General features: G+C 27.7%; 1 protein-coding gene across 2 annotated transcripts in view; it reads left to right on the forward strand.

Annotated features, from left to right (window-relative positions):
• The first annotated feature begins 500 nt into the window (after positions 1–500).
• LOC117172415 (sushi, von Willebrand factor type A, EGF and pentraxin domain-containing protein 1) overlaps positions 501–9,789 on the forward strand; it is a 94,116-nt gene continuing 84,827 nt past the window's right edge. For both annotated transcript variants that reach the window (XM_033360326.1, XM_033360328.1), the window contains exon 1: positions 501–780. The gene's annotated coding sequence lies outside the window, so the exon portion shown is untranslated. The remainder of the gene's footprint in view (positions 781–9,789) is intronic.

A 9,789-nucleotide genomic window follows, 5' to 3' on the forward strand; every position in this document is an offset into this window, starting at 1 on the left:
TATTTTTAATAAATAAATAATATTTTTAAAGCCAATTTTTTGAATTATTTTAATTCGGGAATTTCATTATTTTAGAATTTTACAGTGTCGCGAATTATTCGAGATTTTTAAGTCTTCCCTGAATTGTAAATTATTCAGGAATTTTTATATTCCAAGAATTTTCTATTTTAAACCTTTTCTTTTACCGAAATTTAGAAATCTCGAGATATTCATTTTTTACGATCTTTCAGTCGTTCCGATTTTTGTCTTAATTTGTTTACCTTTTCCTATCAAGAAAATCTCTAAAAAAAAAAAATATTAAGAATTTCAGTCCCATTTGTTAGGAAGTTGATTTTGAGGATAAACTCGCCCCTTAGAGTGGAGAAATCAGGTGGGTCCGGTACTGGGTTTATCCTCTGGCTACAGGACGTCTTGAACACGAACAGGTAGACCCCTTCACCAAGCCGGGCCCGAGACGGTTACCGGTCCCTCAGTCTCGAATCGGTGGGCCGGAGGGAAAGAGCTCCGTGACCCTTGGTCGTTAAAGCTCAGTCGATTGTTTTTCTTCGCCGGACGTAAAAACGTCTTCTTTTTCGAAAAGTCCTTTGTGTTACCCTCTTTATTTTTTATTGTTAATAAAAAATAATTCTCCCCGCGGAGTGCAGTGATACCAGGAAGATCACTTAGCGATCGTCCTTCGGTTTGAGCCTGTTCACCAAGTCGATCCGCATGTTCTCCAGAATACGGACTACCTCTAGGACGTAGTAGGTGAATCAAGGATATAAAATTACAAAAAAAAACGTAAGTGCATAAACACTCAGGAAATGTTAAACTCCGATGAACGCATCTTCCTGCGTTTACTGAACCTGCGTGCGTGGAAAGGGGCTCCGAAGAATGGAAAAATGCTCGAGTGATTCGGTCGAAAAAAAATCTTGAGACATGCTTGTGTGTAAAGTGCAAAGTAAAAGGTCATTTTAAGTTTTAACAATCCAATGCTTATCAAACCGGTTTTATATCTCTTGCATTCATTCTCGAATTCGGAAAAAGAAAGTTTGCTTCTGAGCTACATCAATTATAAGATGGAACCGTAAATTCGTTACCAATTTGTTGCTATTTAACCCCCCCCCCCCCCACTCAGTGAAGTAACGTAGTCGATGGCTAAATACGGATTTATGGTTTATTCTGAGTTTTTCGCCTTTTTTATTGTTTGAAAAAATAATTAAACACAATAAATGAACAGACTTGGGGACGGGATCCGTATATAGACCTCTGTTTCACCGGGGCGCTGTACAATATGGACTTAGATGGACCATTGTTTTTAAACAATAATAATATTAATAAAAGACTTTACAGCAAAAAAAACTCTCAAACCAGGGGAAATAAGATGAGTTTTCACGAAAATAGGGGGAGTAAATTTTTAAAATAAAAGTATTGTAGATTTAATTAATGTAATTGTAATTAATGTAATGCAAAATAATGTAATTTGAATATGAAACGCTTTAAATTCCTAACATTTCAAGTCGAAAATTTTTACCCAAAATGACGAATTTTCAACAGGAAAAAATTAAGTTTTTACCGAAAAGTTGCATTAAAAACGAACTAGGTAAACTTTGAAGCAAAACAGACGACCTTAAATTCAGATGAATTTTTAAAAAAATAATTATATTTGTAACATAATAGTCGAATTTTTGACTAAATGAATAACTTTTTAATATAAAAATAACTTATTGAAATTTGCTGTTTAAAATAATAATATTAAATTAAAAAATTAACGAAATCTTTCTTTTTTAATTAAGAGAGATTAATTATATTTAAAAAATGTAAACAAAGTAGTTCATTTTTCAACCAATGAATTTAATTTTCTACAAAAAATGTGAATTTTTCAGCCAAAAATATGATTTTTTATCTGTACCAAGTAGTTAAAATTTCAATTAAATATTTGAATTTTTAGCCAAATAGTTGAATTTTCTAACGAAAATATCAATTTTGAAAAAGAATGTTAATTTTCAACAAAATGGATTAATTTTACACCAAATTTTGGAATTTTGAATCTTAAAGACTTAAGTTTTTATAATACAGTTGAATTTTTCTACAATTTAGTTAAATTATCAAAAAACATCTAGTAATTTTCTTAAAAAATTAGCGAATTTTCTGCCAAAAGACGAATTTTCTACTAAACAGATAATGTTTAATATAAAAATGGACTTTTTAAGTCTGCGGTTTAAAATACTAATTTTTAACCGAAAAAAATTATTAAATCTTTAATTGAAGAGACTAATTAAACATAAATAAGATTGTCTTTAAACACTTGATCTTTCAGTTAATTAATTAAATTTCCTACTATAGAAAATAAATTATAAATCAAACCGTTAAATCTTCATTACACAGATGAACGTTCCTTGAAAATCAATTTTCTACAACAAAAAATCAATTTTCTGAAAAATAGATGAATTTTGATCAAAATTGTTGAATTTCGAAGCTAAAAAGACGATTTTTCTACAAAGCAGTAGAGCTTTCCACCCAAAAGTATAATTTTGCAATTAGAAATGATACCACCGTAACAAGTAGTTACAATTTAAAATAAATATTTCAGTTGTTAACCAAATAGTTCGATTTTTTATCCAAATTTTTGAATTTTCAAGCTTAAAAACCAATTTTCTATAATAGTTAAATTTTTTTCCAACTTAGTTAAACTTTCAAAAAAATATTGTAATTTTGTACAAAAATGCTGAATTTTTAAGTCAAAAAGACTAATTTTCAACAAAACGATTGAATTTTTTCTAAAAAGTACTTAAATTTGTAAATAAATACTTTAATTTTCCACCAAATTCTTGAATTTTCAATCCAAAAATACAATGCTTCTACAAAACAGTTGAATCTCAACCCAAAAAATTATCAATTTCCTGCAACAAAATTAGCAAGATTTTAAACTAAAATTTTGAATCTTTTACTAGCATAGTTAAATTTACAATGAGAGGCAATAGTTTTTAACTAAAATAATGAATCTTCAACGAAGAGCAAAATTGTTTACAAATTTTCAATAAAATAGTTGAATCTTCAAAAAAATATTCGATTTTTATAAATTAAAACATTAATTTTGAACTAAAAATGAAATAGTTGAAATTTTAATCAACAATATTAATTTTCCATACAAAATTAAGTTTCAACAAAGTAATTAAATTCTAACCCAATAATACAATTTTTTAAGAAAAATTTATTTTTTAGCTAAGAAGATCCTATTCCTACCAACAAGACAAATTTTAAACGAAAAAACTAGAAATGTTAACCGAAGAGGTAAATTTATAGAAAAAACAAAAAACTAAATTCATTTTAAAAAAAAATTATTCTTAATGAAGCTTGAAAATGTTCATATTCCAAGAACCAAATATTTTTATTTGAAATAAAAAACAGTTTTAACTCCACACAAAAAACCAGTTTTCAACGAAAAGATTAATTTTCTACCAGAATAGACAAACGTTTACCTAAATAGTTATATTTTCAAATAAACAGAATAAACTCTCAACAAAAAAAAAACAAATAGTTATATTTTCAGTTAGAAAATTCATTATCAACCTAAGTAAAAACAATTTTCAACGAAATAGTTAAATTTTCAATCGATAAGATGAATCATCAACCGAAAAAAGTGGATCTTTAACACATTTTTTCAACCTTTAAACAAGTAGTAGATGTTTTTACCAACAAAATTACTTTTAGCAAAGTAGTAATATTTAAAAAAATAAAATTAATTGTTTACCAGAAATAGTTATATTTTCTAAATGGTTTTTACTAATTCATTTTGCATTTTTGGAAAGCCGACAAAAATATTAAGTTACTAGCCTAAAAGTATGCCATTGAAACCTTAATGTATTATCCTAATTGTGGAATCGAAAGATTTTTTTACGTAAAGGGTGCAAGAAAGGAGTTTTGAATCAATTTTAATCCACAGTTTGAAAGTTTTTTTAAAATCGCAATTTCTTACATTTTTCGGAGTGCCTAGAGTCTTCTTATTAAAAAAAAAACTTTAAACCTCTTCTCATAATAATTTTTTAACCCATTTAGTTTGAGCGCGTTACCTAGATTCAAATTGAGCAATTCCTCATTTTCAGGCGAGGTATTTTTTGTGATTTCTGATATTAATTTTTGAAGGTAATTTCTGAAAAATTTTCTTTTAAGTTTGTAAACAAGTAGCAAGTTACGCTCGAAGTCTTCCATAAAGCTCCTAATTAGTGCTTTGATATGCACTAAGCCAGAAAAAATGGCAGGCAACGAACTCCTGCACGAAGGAGTATATTTGCGAGGCGTATACAACCGGTCAAGGAACGTAGCTCCTTTATCGCGTATCTGAAGGCTTCAGTGGGTAGGTGGTAGGCACTTGAGTAGGGCTCGGTGTGAAGTTGAATAGACAAATGTAGGTGCATACGCGGATATTCTCGATCCGATTTCATCTACTTCTGGTTGCTGTCTTTCTCTTTTTATTGAGGGTTGATGCGCTCCAGAGAACACGCTTATCTCCAATGACAGATCCATGTGGGACAAACAACTTCAGAAGCCTACCAGAGACCAGAGTTGTCCATGTCACAACCATTGAATAAGAAGAAAATCATTGCGACAATCAAAACCTTCCACCGCTGCCACCTTTTAAAGTAAAGACAGCTAACAACCTCCGCTGCCACCTTTTAAAGTGCAGGCAATCAGCAACCACCGCTTTACAAATCGACCACTATTATTCAAAATAAAAAGAAATAAAGGAAAACACTTTCTTGCTTACAGAAAAAACTAGGGATTCAATTTTGGTTCAAGTAATTCTGATGCCGTTTATGTGTTCAATCTGAAACTTTATTTTTTCTGTGCTTCCCAACTTGATAATCTGAGATTTACTGATCAATCTTCAAAGCGACAAAATTATTCAGATTTTGATCTTTCTATGTTCCTTGAGGGTTGGTGGGCTCCAGAGAACATCCTTATCTCCAATGCCAGATCTATGTGGGATAAACAACTTCAAAGGCTTACCAGAGTTGTCCATGTCAAAATTTTCTCATAAAATTAATATCAAATACTGAACCTGATGTCAAGCAATAAAAAATGACTGCAACAATCAGAAGCAGTGTGCGCTTCAGCAGTTGTTTTGATGCCGTTTCTGTGTTCAAACTAAAACTTTATATTTTTCTGTGCTTCCTAGTCTGAAAATTCGAGATTTAATGTTCAATATTCAGAACGGCAAAATTATTCTGATTTCGTTCTTTCTCTGTTTCTTGAGGGTTGATGCGCTCCAGAGAACAACCTTATCTTCAATGACAAATCCATGTGGGACAAACAACTTCAGAGGCCTACTAGACTTGTCTGTTTCAAAACCGTCTCATGAAATAAATATAAAATACTGAACCTGATGTCAAAAACTGGAAGAATGATTGTAACAATCAGAAGTAGTTGCGTGCATCCTACCGCTGCCACCTTTTTACTTCCTAATATTCCGAAAGCAATTCGCTAAATTAATTTACTCCCACCTATTAAAGTACAGAAAATTATCATCTGCCACTTGAAAAATTAAAAACAGAAATTTCAGACACTGTAAAACAAGATTTTATAAAAGAGATTCTTGTTTATGAAAACCATTACAAATATTCCCTAGATAGAACAAGTAAGAAGATTTTTTACAAAATACGGGAATCACTTCTTTTAAATCAAATTAATGTATGTACTAATGCTATACTTCAATTGAAATACTCCAAATTTCTTATATTTCAAGTAAAAATATTGAGTTTTCAATAAGGAAGAGGAATTTTTAATCAAATAGTCGAGTTTTTAAACAAAGAGGTGAATTTTTAACAAAGGTCAATTTTTGAACAAAATATTTAAATTTTCAACTCAAAAAGAGGAATTTTTAACAGAATATATATAATTTCGACCAAGTAGATGAATTTTTAACCTAAATGATGAATCCTCAAAAATTAAAAATAAATTTTCAACAAAGTAGTTCAAGTTTCCACCAACTAGTAAAATCTGCAACAAAAAAGGTGAATTCTCTCTCACAAAAAAGTAACAGCTGACATTTTACCAACAAAAAATTTTAATTTCAAATAAAAATAATTGGTCTTTTGACTAAAAACGATTTTAATTCTAAATCAGAAACAGATGAATTAAACCAGAAAGACGAATTTTTAATCAAGATTTAATTCTCTTCCAACAAAGACGAATCTTCAACAAAATGAATGAAATTTAAACCAGATAGTGAAATCTTCAACTAAAAGAAAAAAAATCAATTTTTTATCAAAAATGGAATATTTCAACTTTTAATCAAAAGAATTAATTTTCAACCAAGGATATGCATTTTTAACTGAAAATATGAATTGCGAACAAACAGAATTTTTAATAAAGCTATTCATCTTTCAACCAAGTAATTGAATTTCGAAAAAGAAACATTAATTTTATGACAAGAAGATTAATTTTCTACGAAGAAGCTCTAATTTGCAAAAAATACTTTAAATTACATCCAAATACTTGAATTTTCAAACAAATAGTTGAATTTGCAACTGAAAAAATACCAGTCTTAATCAAAAATGGAATACTTAAATTTTCAGTTAAAAAAATTCATTTAAAAAAAAAAAGGTTTCAACAAAATTATCAAATTTGCAGCCATAGAGATTAGTTTTCATCCAAAATGAGAAATCTTTAAAAACAAAAAATGGATTTTTAACGAAGTAATTCAACTTTCAACCAAAAATAGAATAGTTGAATTTTCAGTTAAAAAAATGAATTATTTACAAAGTATTTCGACCTTCAATGAAGTAGTTGAATTTTCTAACAAAACAATAAAATTTTAATCAAGAAAATTAATTTTCTGTCAAAAAAGACGAATTTTCAACCAAAGAGATGAATTTTTATCTGAAATGATAAATCTTTAACAGCAACTAAAAAAGTCAACTAAATTGTTAAATATCCAACAAAATTGTAACATTTACAACAAAATTCCTATCTTAGTTAAAAAAAATTACTTTGTGCAACTCAGGGCTCTTATTGAATGAGTACAATAAAAAACATAAGAATAATGAATAAAGATTCTATCTACTGATTAAACTACATTCAAAGATATTTAAAAAAAATTAGGATTTTTCAAATTTTGTGATTATCTATTTTTCAATCTTTGATCTTCTTGAACTTTTTACTGATGTATTTCATTTGTAGAAAAGGCTGAAGTGTAAAAGATTTTTTAAACCAAGCTAAACAAAAAATTTGAAATTACAAAAATGACTAAAAGACTTGCTAGAGAAAGGGCGCTCCTGTTAGAAGCCACACTATTGAATAATTCCCATTAAATTCCTTTTTTTTTAGAAAAAAATCCTGTTTTATACCTAAAATTAAACTACTGTAAAGCTGTGATCCCTTTTTTAACAATCAGAACTAGTTGCGTGCATCCCACCGCTGCCACCTTTTTTACTTCGTTATATTTAGAAATCCTCACTGAATTAATTGACTCCTACTTATTAATTTGAAAGAAATTATCAACTGCCGCTTCACAAATTGACTACTATAATTTGAAAATATAAAATTAAATGAACGAAAACACTTTCTCGCTTTCCAACTTGACAGTCTGAGGTTTACTGGTCAATCTTTAGAGCGACAACATTAAATGGAATTATTCCATCCTAGGATTTCTCTTCTGAATATCGAGATAGATTTATGTAACTCTTGAATTGTTAACGGAATAAGTGCCAGATTTACGATACCGTTCGTAAAAATCTGACTATTCCGGCATTTTTGCCAATAAGGACAAGAAACGGGACATTGCAATCATCAGTTTTCATACCCTGTAAAATGTTATTCCACGAATCCCGTTTTTTGGGTTGGAAGTTATTGCTACAATTTCATAACACAAAGTTTTGATAATATACTACGTAAACATAAAACACCTTAGGTTACAGAATCTTGGATCAAGTTCTTCTTATTGCGTAGGTGCAAGCACAAATCCGTTTTGAATTGAATGTCAAGGTCAAACGCCTTAAATTACAAAAAAGTTAAAGTTGCAAAGTTAAAAACAGAAGGCGCTTTTTAAAATGTGATATTTATTCACAATTTGTTTCACACTTCACGTACGTCATTCTTACTAGAAGCCCTTTATGAGATTATTTATTCAGTAAAAAATTACATAGTCTGGAGGAAAATGCCTTGGTCATAAGATAGCAGAAATATGATAGCTATCTCTTACCTTATTTTATGATCTTGGTTTCTTAAACATAGTTCTTGAATTATCTCTTCCTTATTTATGATCACAATAGCTTGGATAAAGTGCCAGAGTTTAAAAATTTTTGAATTTTAAAAAATTAATCATGGTTTTCGGCTTTATGGTGATAAATTTTCAACCATTTACAAACAGTTAAAATTTCAAGCAAAAAATACAAATTTTCAACCAAAAGGTCAAATTTACAAAAACATAAATAAATTTCAACCACAATAAATTACATTTTTAATCAAGTAGTTGAAGCTTCGAACCAAATAGATGATTTTTTTAGCAAACAGTTGAATTTTAAACGAATAATATGATAGTAGGTATTTCAACTTTAAGAATGAATTTTCTGTACAAAAAGAAAACTTTTCTACAATCTAAATGAATTTTCGACGAAAAAGATGACCTTTAAAAGAATTATCTGAATTTTAAATTTTTCAATCCAAGAAGATGAATTGTTATCCAAATAGTTGAATTTATAAAAAAGGTTCATTATTAATTCGATACTTGCATTTATAACCAAATAATGTAACATTCATCTAAAAAGATAAATATTCAACAAAATAGTTGAATTTTTAACACAATAGTTCAACTATTTATCTACATAGATAAATTTCCAACCAAATTGTCGAATTTTCGAATAAAAAATATTAAATTCAACCAAAAAGTTCAATTTTGAATCCAAAAGGACGAATTACCGATAAAAAAAAGGTTTAGCAAAACAGTTACAGGTCTTACCAAAAAAGATTACTTTTTATCAAAATATTGGAATTTTTTTTAAATATTTAAATTTTCAAATAAACTAATGAATTTTCGAAAAAAAGTATTTTCAACAAAGAAGCTAAATTTTTAACTAAATTGAATTTTTGAGTTGTTCAATTTTAATTTGAACAATTATATTTTAACAACAAAAAACAGTTTTTAATAAAATAAATAAATCTTCAAGCAAAAAAAATATATTGTAACAAAGTAGTTAAACTTTTAACCAGGTTGAAATTTTTAACAAAAATAAGTAAATTCTCAATAAAAATTTTAATATTTGAATTTTCAATAAAAAACTATAGGTTTTCAGCCTTAACTGGAATTTTAAAAACTCTTATTTTTAGCAAAATATATCAATTTTCAACCAAAGTGATGAATTTTCAAATCATTTTATTAATTGAAAAAAATTAATTTTAAAGAAAAGAATTCAATATTCAATCAAAATAGCTGAATTTTTAACGTAATAGTTTAACTATTAATCTACATAGATAAATTTCCAACCAAATTGTCGAATTTTCGAATAAAAAATATAAAACTTCAAACAAAAAGTTAAATTTGAAATCCAAGAGGACGAATTGTCTATTAAAAAAATGTTTAACAAAACAGTTAAATTTTTCAACAAAAAATATTACTTTTAATCAAAATATTTTAATTTTCAACACAATATTTAAATTTTTTTAAAAATGATGAATTTTCGACAACAAAAAAGTATTTTTAGCAAAGATTTGAAATTTTTAACTAAGCTGAATTTTTAAGATGTTTAATTTGCATTTGAACAATTAATTCTTAACCATAAAAAAATTTAGTAACAAAATAAATAAATCTTC

This window comes from Belonocnema kinseyi, chromosome 5, assembly GCF_010883055.1.
Source record: "Belonocnema kinseyi isolate 2016_QV_RU_SX_M_011 chromosome 5, B_treatae_v1, whole genome shotgun sequence".
NCBI lineage: Eukaryota > Metazoa > Arthropoda > Insecta > Hymenoptera > Cynipidae > Belonocnema > Belonocnema kinseyi.